Source organism: Trichoplusia ni, chromosome 2 (assembly GCF_003590095.1).
Source record: "Trichoplusia ni isolate ovarian cell line Hi5 chromosome 2, tn1, whole genome shotgun sequence".
Taxonomy (NCBI): Eukaryota; Metazoa; Arthropoda; class Insecta; order Lepidoptera; family Noctuidae; genus Trichoplusia; species Trichoplusia ni.
Genome location: NC_039479.1, coordinates 19,050,209 through 19,064,792, shown reverse-complemented (window position 1 = coordinate 19,064,792; position 14,584 = coordinate 19,050,209). Strand labels below are relative to the sequence as shown.

Genomic DNA, 14,584 nt, shown 5'->3' with positions numbered 1-14,584 from the left:
ATTTTTTTTCGACTTACCTCCCCCGCGCCGCTCTTCTCACGACTCCAGTTGGGTCCGAAAATAGTCAGGCAATACCGATAAATACTCGTCAGTTAACCGTCATAACTTTTAACTATTTACAATTGCCAATACTTGACCACTAACATACCGACTCTACAAAAACCTTCCTAGTTCCAGGTTTATAAGCAGTAAATTCTAGCCTGAGGGCCGCAGAAAAAGTATGCCTAACCCTCAAGAGGCGCGTGATCCGACAATTTACCGTCGACCTCTATAGCGATCGAGACGCCATTTTGGATACGTTTAATTTTCGATTTCCTAGCACTGGTTTATGTCCTAGTCGAGAAAGGGTTAAGATATGGATTGCGTAAGCTAGAAAGTGCTATTAATATTAAATTCGAGATTTAATTTTGTTGTTACTGAGATATATTTTTTTCTTTATTGATTAAAATTTCGATTTTTTAAAGTTGTAAGTATGTTTAAAAAGGCTTGTACATCCACTCGTGATTTAAAAACTAAAAGACTAAGTCTTAAGGACATTAAGGTCTCTGATTGAGCCCAAAATGAATCGCCCAATTCCGATAAATATGCGAGAGTAAACCGTCGCATCATATAATAATGAACCATCCCAAAGAAAACTAAAAAAAAATGTTTTGTCATTGAATCTTATTTTGATCTTTATGAAAATTTCAAAGCACTCAATCAAGTGAGCCGCCAACAAAAAGCTAAAACATTGAAAACTTAAATTAATTTCTAGAAAACAAAGAAAGCGTTAAGTTAGATACTTAAGTTACGCCTGTAATGCCTCTCATTAGCCTTTGAAAGGTTGAGCAGACCAATAAGGAGGCGCTTAGCTTTCCACCAACCTATTACGAAAGTCGACACGTACTTAAAGGGTCAAATTTAACATTATAATGGCTAAGGAATGATAAATTAAATGATAATTGTGTTCCGAATTTTGAACTTAGGTTTTATTTTACCTATTACGTTATCAGCCTATAATAATAAGACGCAATATGAAACTTCATGTGTTTTGTTTTCATGAACAAGAGGATCATTTCAAACTAAGCTCTCTTTTATGCATCAAATATCATGGTAAAATATTTTGAAAGCTGTTCCGTATCACCTAAAACAGACAATCCGAATTCTATGAAAAACACACACAAAAAAGGAAGCATATCATCTCCTTTTTTCCAGCCAGATTTAAATCCCACACAACACAGATTACATACAAATGTTAATTAAACTATATTTCGGTGTTTGGAGTGATTCCGCAGTTTCCCATATGAATAACATTTCGAATCGACCTTGTAGTCCCGAGCGACATCGTCCAACGATTCAATTACAGTGAACGGACCAACAAAACTATGTTATTGTGTTATTCTGCGCTTATAGACGTTTGTGTTTCGGAGACAATCGCTGAATGGAGGTTTAGGAATTTGAGGTTATATTTTTTTCTGTTCAGACATAGTCATTTTAGGTAAACGGGTTTGAGCAGTAATTATGACAATGCGCAATAAGGTAATAAGACCTTATTGCGCAGAGTGCACTTCTTTTTCATGTATTTTTGAAGGATTTATTATTGTAAATATCGATTCTATTTATAAAAAACCATTTCAAGAAAGTATCACTTCCCAAAAGAAGGGTGTTTTTGGGTTTGGGATTTACTTCGGCCAGCATGTGCATTTTGCGCAGTTAGCGGTATCTTTGGTAAATTAATTGGTCATCTTTGACAATTTTTCTGTCCTCTGAGATATATATATTATGTATAAGATTTTTTGACTATTGTCTCTATTAGTGAGACAGCGACGTTGCTAACGTAGCTACAATTTTTATACCAAAATGTGAAAATAATTTAGGTTTATTTCAAAAAGTCACATTATTGCAGTGCCAGTATATTAAAGTAGTATTTATCTTCAAGACACTATTTAATGTGTACTCCATTGCACGGTATTTATGGCAAGTCGCCAAAAACTATTACGAACTTTAGATAATGATCGAAACCACCCCAGTCTCCAAATTCATATGAAAATTGATATAAAAGACATTTTGTCTAGACTTTTCCATAATTTCTAGGCCTCCGTTCTGAAGGAGGAATTCGAGGCTAACTAACAGCCGTTTCGATCGATCAAAGGTTCGTTCGTCAATGATCATGTATGTAATTCCCCGGTATTTCGGGGTACACTCTGTCTTACTATGGGGTAAAATGATGCTCGGGTAACTGTGCTGAGCAGGTCATATAAGCAGACATAAGTCAGATAGAAGGTCAGATAAGTGAAACAGAGTGTGTTTAGCTGCTTTCGGCTAGACTGGAAGCCAACATATTATGTAGTTGGAAAAAGGCTTGGTAGATGATACATGAGTGTGTACACGTAGACATGGTATTTATTTATCGAAAATAACCACATATTCCGCGAGTTTACGGAATTCATTAGCGGTATTGATATGTTTCTAGGAACGACTGACTCATGGGATTATTACGTTACAAACGATGTGTACTTGCTTGTTTTGTCAACCGAAGGTCGGATAAATGCGTATTTTATGAATGTTATCGTAATAAAGTCAAACTGCTCTCTGAATATAATGTGTATAACTCTAAGCTGTAATAGTCTAGTAATATTCATGTTTTTGAAATTCTGCACATAATATTTGTTTTTCTTAATTACAAATCAAAAAGCTCAGACTAAATTTCTAGTTAGCTTAACAAAACTAACCAAACACTAACATAATTCGTTAATCTAGGTCAAACTCACATAACTCCACAAAACAGCGAAAACTCTTACCTGAAAACAAAACAAAAATGTTATTTCAAAATATCTAGTACAATCATGATACGTTATACACACAAACACCAGTGAAACGGGAGAAAATCTTCGGCCAAAAACTTAGTACGGGCTAAACGGGCAGTAGACCAGAAAATGAGTCGAAATCAAATATAAACGGCAACGAAATGAGTAAGACAAACACCGGCCGACATTGTGTATCGCACAATAGGCCCGTACGAACAAATCTTGACCCTTTTTACTAAGTACCACCGACAATGGACGCTTAGACCGATTACATATTCTGATGCAAATATATTACGGCCGCAAGCGTGAATTAATTGAAAAGACCCAGCGTGACTTTGATTTATGGTACACGGGACAACGTGGATTCTTAAGCTCGTATCTGGTGTCATCTAATACGTACACGTTAAGATTGATTATGCTGCAATTATTTTAATAAGCGTCTGATAATGGTTTAGAATTTGGGAGGAACGCGATGGGTCCATGTATTTGGAAATTTGATGAAGGTATTTAATTATGTTATAGTTTTTTAATGGTCTTTTGGCCCGTGCTTTAATGTGGACATTTTTTTTTGTGTAATTTCGCAGTTTTAATGTTGATTATGAAGTAATGTTACTTTTAAACGATGATAGTAAAACAAACGCGTCAAATAAGACTGATAAGCTTATGAGTTCTTATCATACATTTTAACTTGTTTACCACATAAAACTCGAAAGGTCGATCAAAAAGTCAAGATTAACATTTAATCCTAAGACAAAAAGCATAGTTTCATATTAATTGGAATAATGTATTTATCTAAATATAGAGTTTTAATATAACCTTTTTGCTATGCTGCCCTATATCTGTCCGCACTATGACCTTCTGTAGCCCTGTTGACAATGTGGAAGCGAGAGAGCGATCTATACTTTGTAGAGCGCCATGCTACTTCCGCAACGGCAATAGTAATGCTCAGGAACTCATAGTGAGTGCTCTATTCACTACGATATAAATATTAAAGTGCCCCTAGTATTCCGCAGAACAAAAAGGTTTTTTTTAAACACATTATTTACGTTTGAAGAGACCTCGTAAAAGGTTCGGTTCAGCTACATCACATTTAAGCTAATGAAATATTTACGTGCGTATTATTTCTATGAAAATATTTTATTATACAGGTAGGATGGTGAATGGAAAGTGAAATGTCCCTCTTTGGCCTTTGGTTTTCGGTGAGATTTTTTAAATCCATTATACCTTGGAAAAAACGGAACATAAAATAGAAAGTCATAAAATAATTCTGAATCAAATTAAGTAAGGTAGGTACATGATTATATTCTGAGTTCTTTAAGTAAATTAACAGAAATATTAGTAACAGTTTTGCATAGTAGTTATAGCAATAATTGTTGTTAGAAATATGCAAATTAAATTAATTGTTTTTATGTTCTTCTTGTACGAAACTTACGGAATCGCGAACCGAATCGCACTTGACCCCTTTTTCTAATAAACGCTTGCCCTGTGATGACTATCACAATATTAATACTCATGACGTCACTGAAAGGCTAACAGTTTCTAAACAAAACATGTAACTCGAAATTCAAAATATCAGTCTCAAACACAACACATGTTCCAAGTAAAGCCTTGTGTTCTATCTGTGGGCCTATTGTACTATACCGGCTTCTATTTAATCCGGACGATGAAAATTTCCCAGTATGTGGTACTTTGGATATCACTGGCCTATGTACCTTCCAGGTATCCTATATTGTCTATGTTTATAAAATTTTCCCAAAACACTGTTCTAGGAAAAAAAAATTAAACCTCCGTATGTGGTCTTTTTGGTCAAAATTGCTTATATCGTCATCAATGCCTCAACTCAAATCAATCCTCATTTCATGCTTCAATTAGAAGTCTCAAGAATGTTTCTACTTATAGGGATGTAACAAGCAGATATTCAGTTGTAAGAAGCCAAAAAGCGTCAAGACAATTACATAATGCATTTTCATCAAGTTGCCTCCTAAAAGCAATAATTACAACCTCCCCCGCATTATCCATTTGGAAACAAAATGCCAGAACATTAGGTTAGCTCAAAATTTTCCTTATACCGACTATTAACAGCGAGTACTAACAAGAACACACGAATGAATGCACAAGTGCTTAATATCTGGAATTCCTTGCTTCAAAGCACCACTCTAACTTGAACCCCAAACTTTAGTCATGTTCCGTCTCGGTTCTCTAAATTTCGTGGAACAAAAGAGGGGAGGAAGGTCTGGGGATTGTGGTAGAACTGTACCTACATCGGGCTCCTAGTTACGATCCACGATAAACTTTGAGTCTCGTGAAGAGTGAGAGCGTTTAAATTGTCGGCGCTCAACGCTGCTAACCGTACATTCTTCTATGGTTGGTAATGGTAGCACAAGAGTCATAAGCATTATTTCATTTTATCTTCATTCTATTTTATGAAAACGTTATTAAGCTTAAAGTTAATAAGTTTCATCTAGTAGTTAAAACACAATAAAGCAAAGACTGCGTTAAAACACATGCTTAACTTTTAATGTCTACATCAGAATTTCAAGAAATTTCCATTGTAATAATAATATTGAAATATAATTCGACTTAACACCGGCACTATATTAATAATTACAAATAGCGACGGTTTTACACACGCTAACACACTCTCGACAACCCTAAAAAAAGCTACAAAAAATTGTCGCAACACTGGCAGCGACAGCATAAACACAATAATTACAATTTTTGCCGACTCTACAATAAAAGAAGTATTTTAATCAACAAAATAAATGTTGCAATTATATATGTGATTAAGGTGCACTATACCTATCATATATTAAGTCGCAAGTGGTCGGGTGACTTCTAGGGAGGCAGCCCCCTATTTGGGACCATTGTGGGGTAGATGGGGGACAAAATTAAACATTTTGGGGCTCTAACGGGTTACGTGTGCGACGATCTTAACGCTGTGTGTTGAGGATAGAGCACTGGATAGGACAGCGATAAGAGATGGCATTGTGACTGATGTTATCTAAGTCTAGCCGTCTAAGTACTGTTCGAGTCAGTTAATATTGTAATGACTTACTATAATGTGTCTACAATGATATGATATACCTAACAAATCGTTTAAGGAGTGAAGAAAAACAAGGACAATGGGATGTTGATAATTAAAATTTTTGGCCTTTAGATTTTAGAATTACTCTTTCAACAAATTTTATTACATTTGAAAAAAGATTTATTTATATCAAATATTTTTGAAAATCGTTTTTTATGCACAGTGAATGAATTTACAAGTGCGTACAATGAATTAAAAAGTGCGTATAAGCGTAGCGCATCCAGCGCAAAATAGATCTACAAAAATTAATGTGTACGCTATATTTGCATGTTCATTTTGCTCCAGAGATGTTATTAGAAATTCAGATTTTAGGGTATGTATGTAGGCATCGCTTAGTTTTTATGGTCCTCATGTAACCGCCATGGGTAACGTTTATGAAGCCGTTATATGGGCTCTTGATTAAATAGAATGCTCCGACAGACCTCCGTATAAAACGCGACTTAACGTTTTACATTGTTTTGTAATTGAAGTGGAAAAGGTAAAAGTTTAAAACTCCCAGAACCATTACTCAGCATGATTGCCGCACTAAAGATGTCAAGCTACATATTCAGTAATACCGTAATACGTATGGACCGTAAGAATACCAATTTATCATACCATTTAAATTATACGTAACAGAAACTCATTACTAATATCCCAACAAATGAGATTGCCCAAAATTCATGTGCCCAACGTCTGGTTACTCGGGTGGACAAAAGCCGAGTTTAGCCGCTATAAAACTACCAGATACAATATCACACGATGAGATAAGGATCGGTTTAAGCTCCTACCATCCGAACTTGTCCGGGTAAACTGGGGTCTCAATACAATTTTCCGGGCGGATGCATTTTGAATTTATAACTAGCAAATTGGTTCAACCAATTTATACGTTGAATATCTTGGAATTAATTGGTCGGTGACCGTGACAGTTTCGCTAGGCCTTAACGGCGTACTAACTACGTAGTTTATAGTTTAATAAAACTAGTGGCCAATATTGAAGTGTTGGGTTGATGGTAACCCCTGTCAACTATTGTTATGGGGGTTGGCGATCAAATACCGTCATCAACTCTTTTTTGTAGTTCTTGGCGGTAGCTACAATTTTACTGAACATTATTCTACAAGTAAATTCATAAATGAGTGCAGAAGACTCTACCTTGGACAAAAACATTGTTAACAAAAAGTCAGATCCAGATGTATTTACGATCATAAGAAGTCGAAAATAACAAAATTAAAGACATTATTAAGTACTACATCACAAGCATTTGTTTCTTATTGAACCGAAAACATTCAAGCGAAGATATTATCCCACGATTGACAAAAGCCACCGACAAACGTATCCATGCGTGAGCTTCAATTTAAGCGTCTAAATTTAAAGCTTCTTAACAACCTATTATTAGGGACGGAGTCTATTATATTGAAGAACTGATTTTAAAGGGCAAGGTATGACAGAAAATAATTTTTGACTAGTTTTGAACAAATATTGAAATCAATGTAATTTTATCGAAGGAGTTGCAATGTTAAAGTATAGCACACTTTTTTCTAAAACAAATGAACTACCCGGATGATCACATTTTGTAATATGCCAAAAACGCATGTTCGAAAATGCAAAAACAAAATCCGGAAATTCTAAGTATGCAGCTGCGGCGACAGAAAAAAAGTTGTATAAACATCCGGTATCGCAAATTTTAAGCGTTTGTCATGTTTCGTATAATACAAGGTCGAGGACATCCTTTTATGGTTCACCTTACGGATTAGATAAGATTAAATAATAACAATAACAACATTTGAAGAGTCTTTAAACGAATTTTAAAGGTACATACGAATGCAACTTTGATCAACTGATTCTTTTAATGTACCACGCATTTTGTACAGATATGTAGGTTTTGGAGGTGAATCACCATGAATTTAAAAATAATGGAATTTTACTCTATTATACTTTTAAAATCCTATTTTGGGTACAAGATTCAGTCATAAGTTAAAATATTTAGAGCAGCAATATTATAACACAAATCAAAAATATAATTTAATTTGTTCTAGATTATTCTAGTCCTTGAAACAATTTACTTGTCACTTTAATCCCTTTCCCACAATTCCATTTTTATCATTTCCATATTGTCAGTTTTACCATTAAGATCCATGCTATGTGAACGACGACGAACGAGGAAGACTTTTAAGAGGGAGTTTAAAAAAACTAATCCCTGCAACGAAATAGCGGGTGTACTAAAAAGGTCGCTGCTTCTTACAAAAGATAAGAAAAAAGAAATTATACCGGCAAGCTTAAGAACAAACTTTCTACGCAACTGTAACTCGACACACTATCTCAGAGGATTAAGTTTCGAAAGTTTTTCTAGAATTTTCATACTGAGTAGGTTTAAAAAATATGTTGCTCCCATTGCATTGTCGCTGGTCGATACGAAGATTGTTATTTGGAAAATTTTAAACTTGCATTTTTTATGCATTCAGAATATATAATAACGTTAAGCCAAAAAGCATTTGTAAATAACAGTTTGTGGTCGAAATCGTGTTTTCTATTTGGCAAATATTAAGAAAAAAAAATTGTTAATGCTTCTGTCCAAACACAATCTGAGAACTTATATAAAACAAAACCAATACCAAGAACTTGATTGTAACTATCAAACGATTCCATTCAATAAAGCTTAATTTAACTTAATTCGCTAAATACGATAGTTGGGAACAAGCGGTGTCGGCGTCACTGCAACGCAAGTCGCTACAATTACCGGGAATTGGATAATGTCTGTAGTATGTGCTTTGCGACTAGCTAAACTTGAAAACAAGGAATTGAAAGGCAGATTATTAAACTGAAAATATTAATAATTAAAAAACAATTATAATTAATCAAATTTTAAACGTTTTGTTTTGCATTATATATTTTTTTACGAATTAGAAGACTAAAAATTCGTTTATCTGAACAAGTAAAAATCTAAACAGATTGCTGTATTTAAATGATATAAGTTAGGTAATCCTAATCGGAGTTTTTCATAATGAGCTAACTCATTGCGTGTGATCAATTTTTAATTTCGCTTTCATAATGTTTTAATCAACCAATATTTTGAACTTTCTAAAGACGTAAAAGCTTAAAGTCAGTTATATCTGTACAAAATTCAATTCGATACAGTTATTATATTATCCAAAGGAGGGTTTAAAGTCGCCGCAATGTTTACAAACGTCACCTACTGTGCAATTATTATAATACAAACAATGGGGCGTCCTAAGCCTGCGTTTGGTCGCATTTCCCTTATAAAATCACTTAGTTAAACCGATGCTGTCACTTCTGTCCGACCCAGAGACGATTAGGACAACAAAAACAATTTTCTGGACACACTACACGTTACCCGTAATTGAATCTACACCTTAGAATTTAGGACGTAAAGTTTAAATTCTATTGTTGTTACACGACAATTTTAAATCAATGAAAATGAGCTTTGCGTAGAAGAGTTAGGGTTTATTGTTGATAGTACGAGTTAAGGTGATGTAATATTGAAAATTTGGCACCATTAAGAAGCGGAAAGTGACCACTGCTAATTTGCGAGGGTCTTTGCTGCAGTATACCATTGCTTTGGATATAGTTTTATTGAAACACGTAATTTATTAGAATTGGAGGCATGGCCACCCTACGGAGGAGGGAGCATTATTTTGTTTGGCGTTGTTTAAAATTCAATTGGAAATGCTCAGCCACACATCAATATTGGAACTTTGCCAGGTAAATAACGAAAGACTGGCTTCACATTGGGTCTTAATATTGCTTTTGGCGATTGATGAAAGAAAGTACATTCTGAGGAAATATTGCGGTACAGTAAACGGTCTATTTATAAAATAGTTTTTTGATTACAAACCTATTTGGTTTGGTGAAGTAAACTCAAAAAGTATTTAGAAGAAGGTTTTTGTTTTAAACTATTTATTTATTGTTCAAATATTTCAGCTAAAAAAATCCATATTAAAAAAAAGCTAACAAGATAACCACCATCCCCATCGTAGGTAAATAACAATCCGGTGACGTATAACACAAAATTCACTGAAAATGTATTTACAATAATACAGAGCCCTTATTGTCCTCATTAAAATGAACAAAACATTAAATTTACCTGCGATAAAGGCAGGCAGTCGTAATATTATCCGGGTTACGTGTAATGTTTAGCTTATCAGGCCACGCTTCAATGTTACGATAATTTAAGACAGAACATTGTCATGCTTCAGTGGACCCCTGTACGGGGCCATAGGACTGCTGGGGGTAATCACTTGTCATGATATTATCACACTAATATGCGCAAGTATGTAACGTTTGTTTGTGTGTGTGTCGCCTACCTTTTCTTCAGAAACGACAGGATCGATTTCGATGATGTTTGGTGTGAAGGTGTATGACACCTTGGATTGACACATAACACACCTCGGTATTTTTTTGTTTCTTTATTTATCTCTCTATAGAGAGGCAGCTATTGACAGTACATGATAGTTAAGGAAAGGCATAGAAAAATGAAACATTTATTTCAAAGCTTTGATACCAGCCTATATATGCACACTGCTGGGCATATGCTTCTTCCTATTTAGGAAAGGTTTTACGGTGTTAAGCTAAAATATGCTATTTAATGAGATGAGTAGACAAATATAAAGATTTTTTTTACTCTCCCGGAATAAAACAAAATATGTAATTATAATAACATTCCCAATTTTATAAGAACAACAATTTTCTTACCAATACAAGGTAAGTTCTCGTGTTATTTTATCCCCTGTTCAAACAAGCAATAACACAACTATCGGCCGCAACACGTGTTACCGCAGACCACCCCTGATGTCTACAAAGCTGACATTTTTTACTAATTTCTCCCTGTGACATGTGTTTGCAGATAAGCTAGATCATTTAAAAGGGACGATACGACAGCGTGACGATTTTTGATTTCTCTTCCAAAGTATCAAAATATGATTTAGCACAAAGTCTATATTTTATTCGATGAGTAAAATTATTTTTATTGCAAAATGTTTCCGAACTTACAAACCGACGCCGTTTCAAAAGTTTTCCAAGCAACCTTTGATCGAATAATAAAAGTACCGACAAATGCACTCCCCAAAACAATTACATATACTTATAATAATCATTAACAAAAGTATTATAAGGAAACCAAACCAAAAGCGGTGAACATTAACGCCAAAAAAAAATCCCCAACTGTAGCGAAATGTCGTAAGCTGTAAAAACTTCTCTTGTCAGACGGAATCGAGTTTTAAGCAGGCCTGATTTATGAGCTCCAAGTTATGGTGTCGTGAGACAAGTGGCCCCACTCTAAAGATTCCGTACGTGACGCTTGTGTGTCCCTAAACGTTTTTGAGAATTTCTCGAGTGTTTAAAATATCGCGAAATGTGAAACCGACGGGTACAAGGACATATTTTTGTAGAGCTTTTATAGTTGTAAGTAAAAAATGATCTCTTAGAAATATTATTTGAAAACTTGAAACAGTTTTGTGTTTAGTCGAAATATAGGTTGGAAATCATAACTCTCATTTTTAAACGGTAAATTCCATTAAAACAATATGTGAAATGGAAGAAAGAATAGTATGTAGTGATTATGATAGTGATAATGAATGTGTTAATCAATTATACTCAATAACATTTATTAAGAAAGTGAACGTTTTACAAATCTGTCAAAAGTACCATCATAAATTAAATGAAGTTCAATTGCCAAAACATAACAATTCCCAAAATCAGAACAACAATAAAATCTCTTCAAAGTAAACATGAACGTCGCATTAATACCCTTAATCCCATTAACAGTAACATCCATTTAACGCTAACTCACAAGTTATATTTCGGGATAAACGCAAAACAAAGTTAACTGCAATAAAGGATGTGTACAATGATCATCATTCACTTAAATTACATATTACGCCATTCACTACTGGACTGACGTAGTTTCTCGTTCGTATAAATAGCAATAGACCTTCGTATGGTCGAGATTGGCCCATAATAGGCCTAATATACGAATAAGTACGCCCATACAAAATGTGGAAATGAAACAGTAATGTTATACGGAGCAGAATAATGACGTCATGAAAAATTACTTTTATATTAATACGAGCTTCTCTCGCTAGATTATTCGCACCAAGGATTATTATATTCGTTGCGTTGTCCTCGACTGAAAGTATATTAATTCTGCGTAATTCCAGGAGTGGATATGCTTCAAGTAGTTATTTGTATCATTCAATATTATATTTTGGACCTCTATTTGGAGATTCGTAACTGTATTGCAATGTTTAAGAAATATCGATCTGTAGCAAATTTTATAAAAAATATACGAATATTATGCACCATTTATTAGGGACATATTATCTGCTTTTTTTTTATGTAGCCTGCTTTAGATCCCACTGCTGGGCAAAGGCCTCCCCCTTACTCTTCCACACTTCTCTATTTTGTGCAAGTTCCGGCCACGTGCGCCCCGCGTATTTGACTAAATCGTCACACCACCTTCGTCGCGGATATTATCTGCTACTAATAATTATATTAGGAGCAGTATAACTCTAAAGAACTATTTAATAGGAGCAAAAAGATACGTGACAAACGCAGGGATAATTAAAAAAATAACAAATTCTCTTAACCGCGCGGATGAAGTCGCGAGCAAAAACTACTTTCCAAATAGTAACCGAGTGAATTGAAAACCTCCTTTTTAGGTCGATAAACAATAATTTACTCAACTGTTATTTATAATAATATAATTTAAATTACGGTTACACATAGTGTAGTCAAGCATTGCAATCGTAGCATGATTATTAAATTAACAATAGCCAATTGAATATTCATATCAATCATAATTATTAAAGGCTAGGTTATGTATTAAGGTTTGCACTGGCAAGTACTGTAATGCAACAGCTTTCTGTTATGTTATATCTAAGTGTGCAAATCCATCAGCATTAAAACGTATGATTTCACTCTAGTTTGTATTAGTTTACCTATAGGTTGTGATGAAATGAGAGAAATTAAAATTTAATGCGTATTAAAAACGACTTAAATAATAAAAAATGTATGTAGAGTTCAATTTTTTTTAGTCGCGCGGTTTTGCCTCACCGCTATGTGTATATTTTATTTAACGTCACCTTATGTGCATTCCTTCAGCAGTTCAGGAGATGGAGGTAAGAAACATATATAGCCTTACCTTGCAGTCGGATATTGACATACTCCAAAGAAACAGAAGTTCGAAAGGGAATTTTAAAATAAATTTTGGTAAGTTGCAGCTTGCATTGCTCTGCTTGCACTGCTTGCTTGCTTGTGTAAGTTGCACATCACACACTCACTTTTAATTCGGTGATTGCGTGATTTACTTTTGTAGATATGATTGTGTCCAAATATAATCTAAAGTGAAATCGAATATTACTGAACGTGAACAAACCTTAGCCCAAAACGCGAAATGTAAACAGCAAAAAAGACATCTTAAATCAAAACGCTTCTCCATTGAAACATAACTGCCTCATACATACGCTCGTACTAGTGATAAATCTTTTCGTGCCATCCAATTGTCCGCAACTAGGTCATCTGATTGTCCCCTACCTATTTACTGTCATGTCTTTGTGTTTGAGTTTTTTCCTGTTTCAATTTTCTTTTGTGGTCCCTGTTGTATTAAGTTGTTTCCTACGATTTTGTGGACGGAGCGAATAATGTATATGTTGGTACTGTTATCTTGGGCTTCGATGTATAGATATACTGTTTTTAGATGAGTTGTGACAAAGCGTTTTTCGGGCTTTCATTTATCCATTCAGCTAAATTCAGTCGCCTCTGTGTTTGTGACCTCTTTTGTTTTTTTACTTTTTTCCATTCTAAACCAGACTGTTTTTTCAAAGTTCAGTCATTATCTGGATGTAAATGTTATCTTTTTATTCAATGTTTTCTTTTTTGCGTTTAACTCTACTTTTGTAAAATATATTGTTTTTTTTTAAAATGTTCTGTCTACGTTACATAAATAGCCATAGCTTTAAGTTTCTTGAGTTGACGTTTGAAATAACCTTACATAGGCCATAAGATTATTTTTACTATTTAATATCACTATTTCCACTAAAATCTTTTCCTACTTACATCAAATTATCCAAACATATAAATAGCCAGCACAAAAGCTTCCAAAAAAAATAGCCCCAATCACAATTTACGGACAGAAATTCGAGTACAAACACAATTTGACGTAACTAATCCAAATTCCAAGAGTAGTTTGTATAACTGTGATCCCATAACAAGGGCCAAATGAGGTGGGCATTAGTAGTGGCGGTACAAAATACAAACGACACGCCCGTTCAATCCGGGACAGGTCGGAGTTATGACGGCCGCTAGTCCATTTGATGTCCGATTGTGGGCCATGGAGTAAAGAGAAGCGGAGATGGTCTTATTTGGCGAGTATATGCTGATATGTGTTGAAAAGCGGTTGGCAGAAATTGACATTCAGCAAAAAGGAAATTTATAGGAGATTTTTGTTACAGTATTTATTGACGGATCAGTAGTTAATATAATAATTTACTTTTGCTTTAAGGTGCCTGGTCGAGCAACTTTTTAAGTCCCGCAGAACAGTCAAAAACTGCGCTCGGGCCAAATGCACAGACCTCTTACGTTTTAAAAAATACGTTTATTTGTATACATTTTAGAACAGTGTAATTGAAATTACAGTAATGAATATTATCATGTAGATAAAGAAAAAGCACTCGTAACAGCTGGTGTTGCTCTCCTCAATTTATTGCTGGACTAGTGTAG

General features: G+C 34.5%; 1 protein-coding gene across 1 annotated transcript in view; it reads left to right on the top strand.

The window, feature by feature from the left end:
- Window positions 1-486: 486 nt before the first annotated feature.
- LOC113508543 (serine protease inhibitor 3/4-like) overlaps window positions 487-14,584 on the top strand; it is a 273,260-nt gene continuing 259,162 nt past the window's right edge. The window contains exon 1 of the mRNA XM_026891651.1: window positions 487-3,854. The gene's annotated coding sequence lies outside the window, so the exon portion shown is untranslated. The remainder of the gene's footprint in view (window positions 3,855-14,584) is intronic.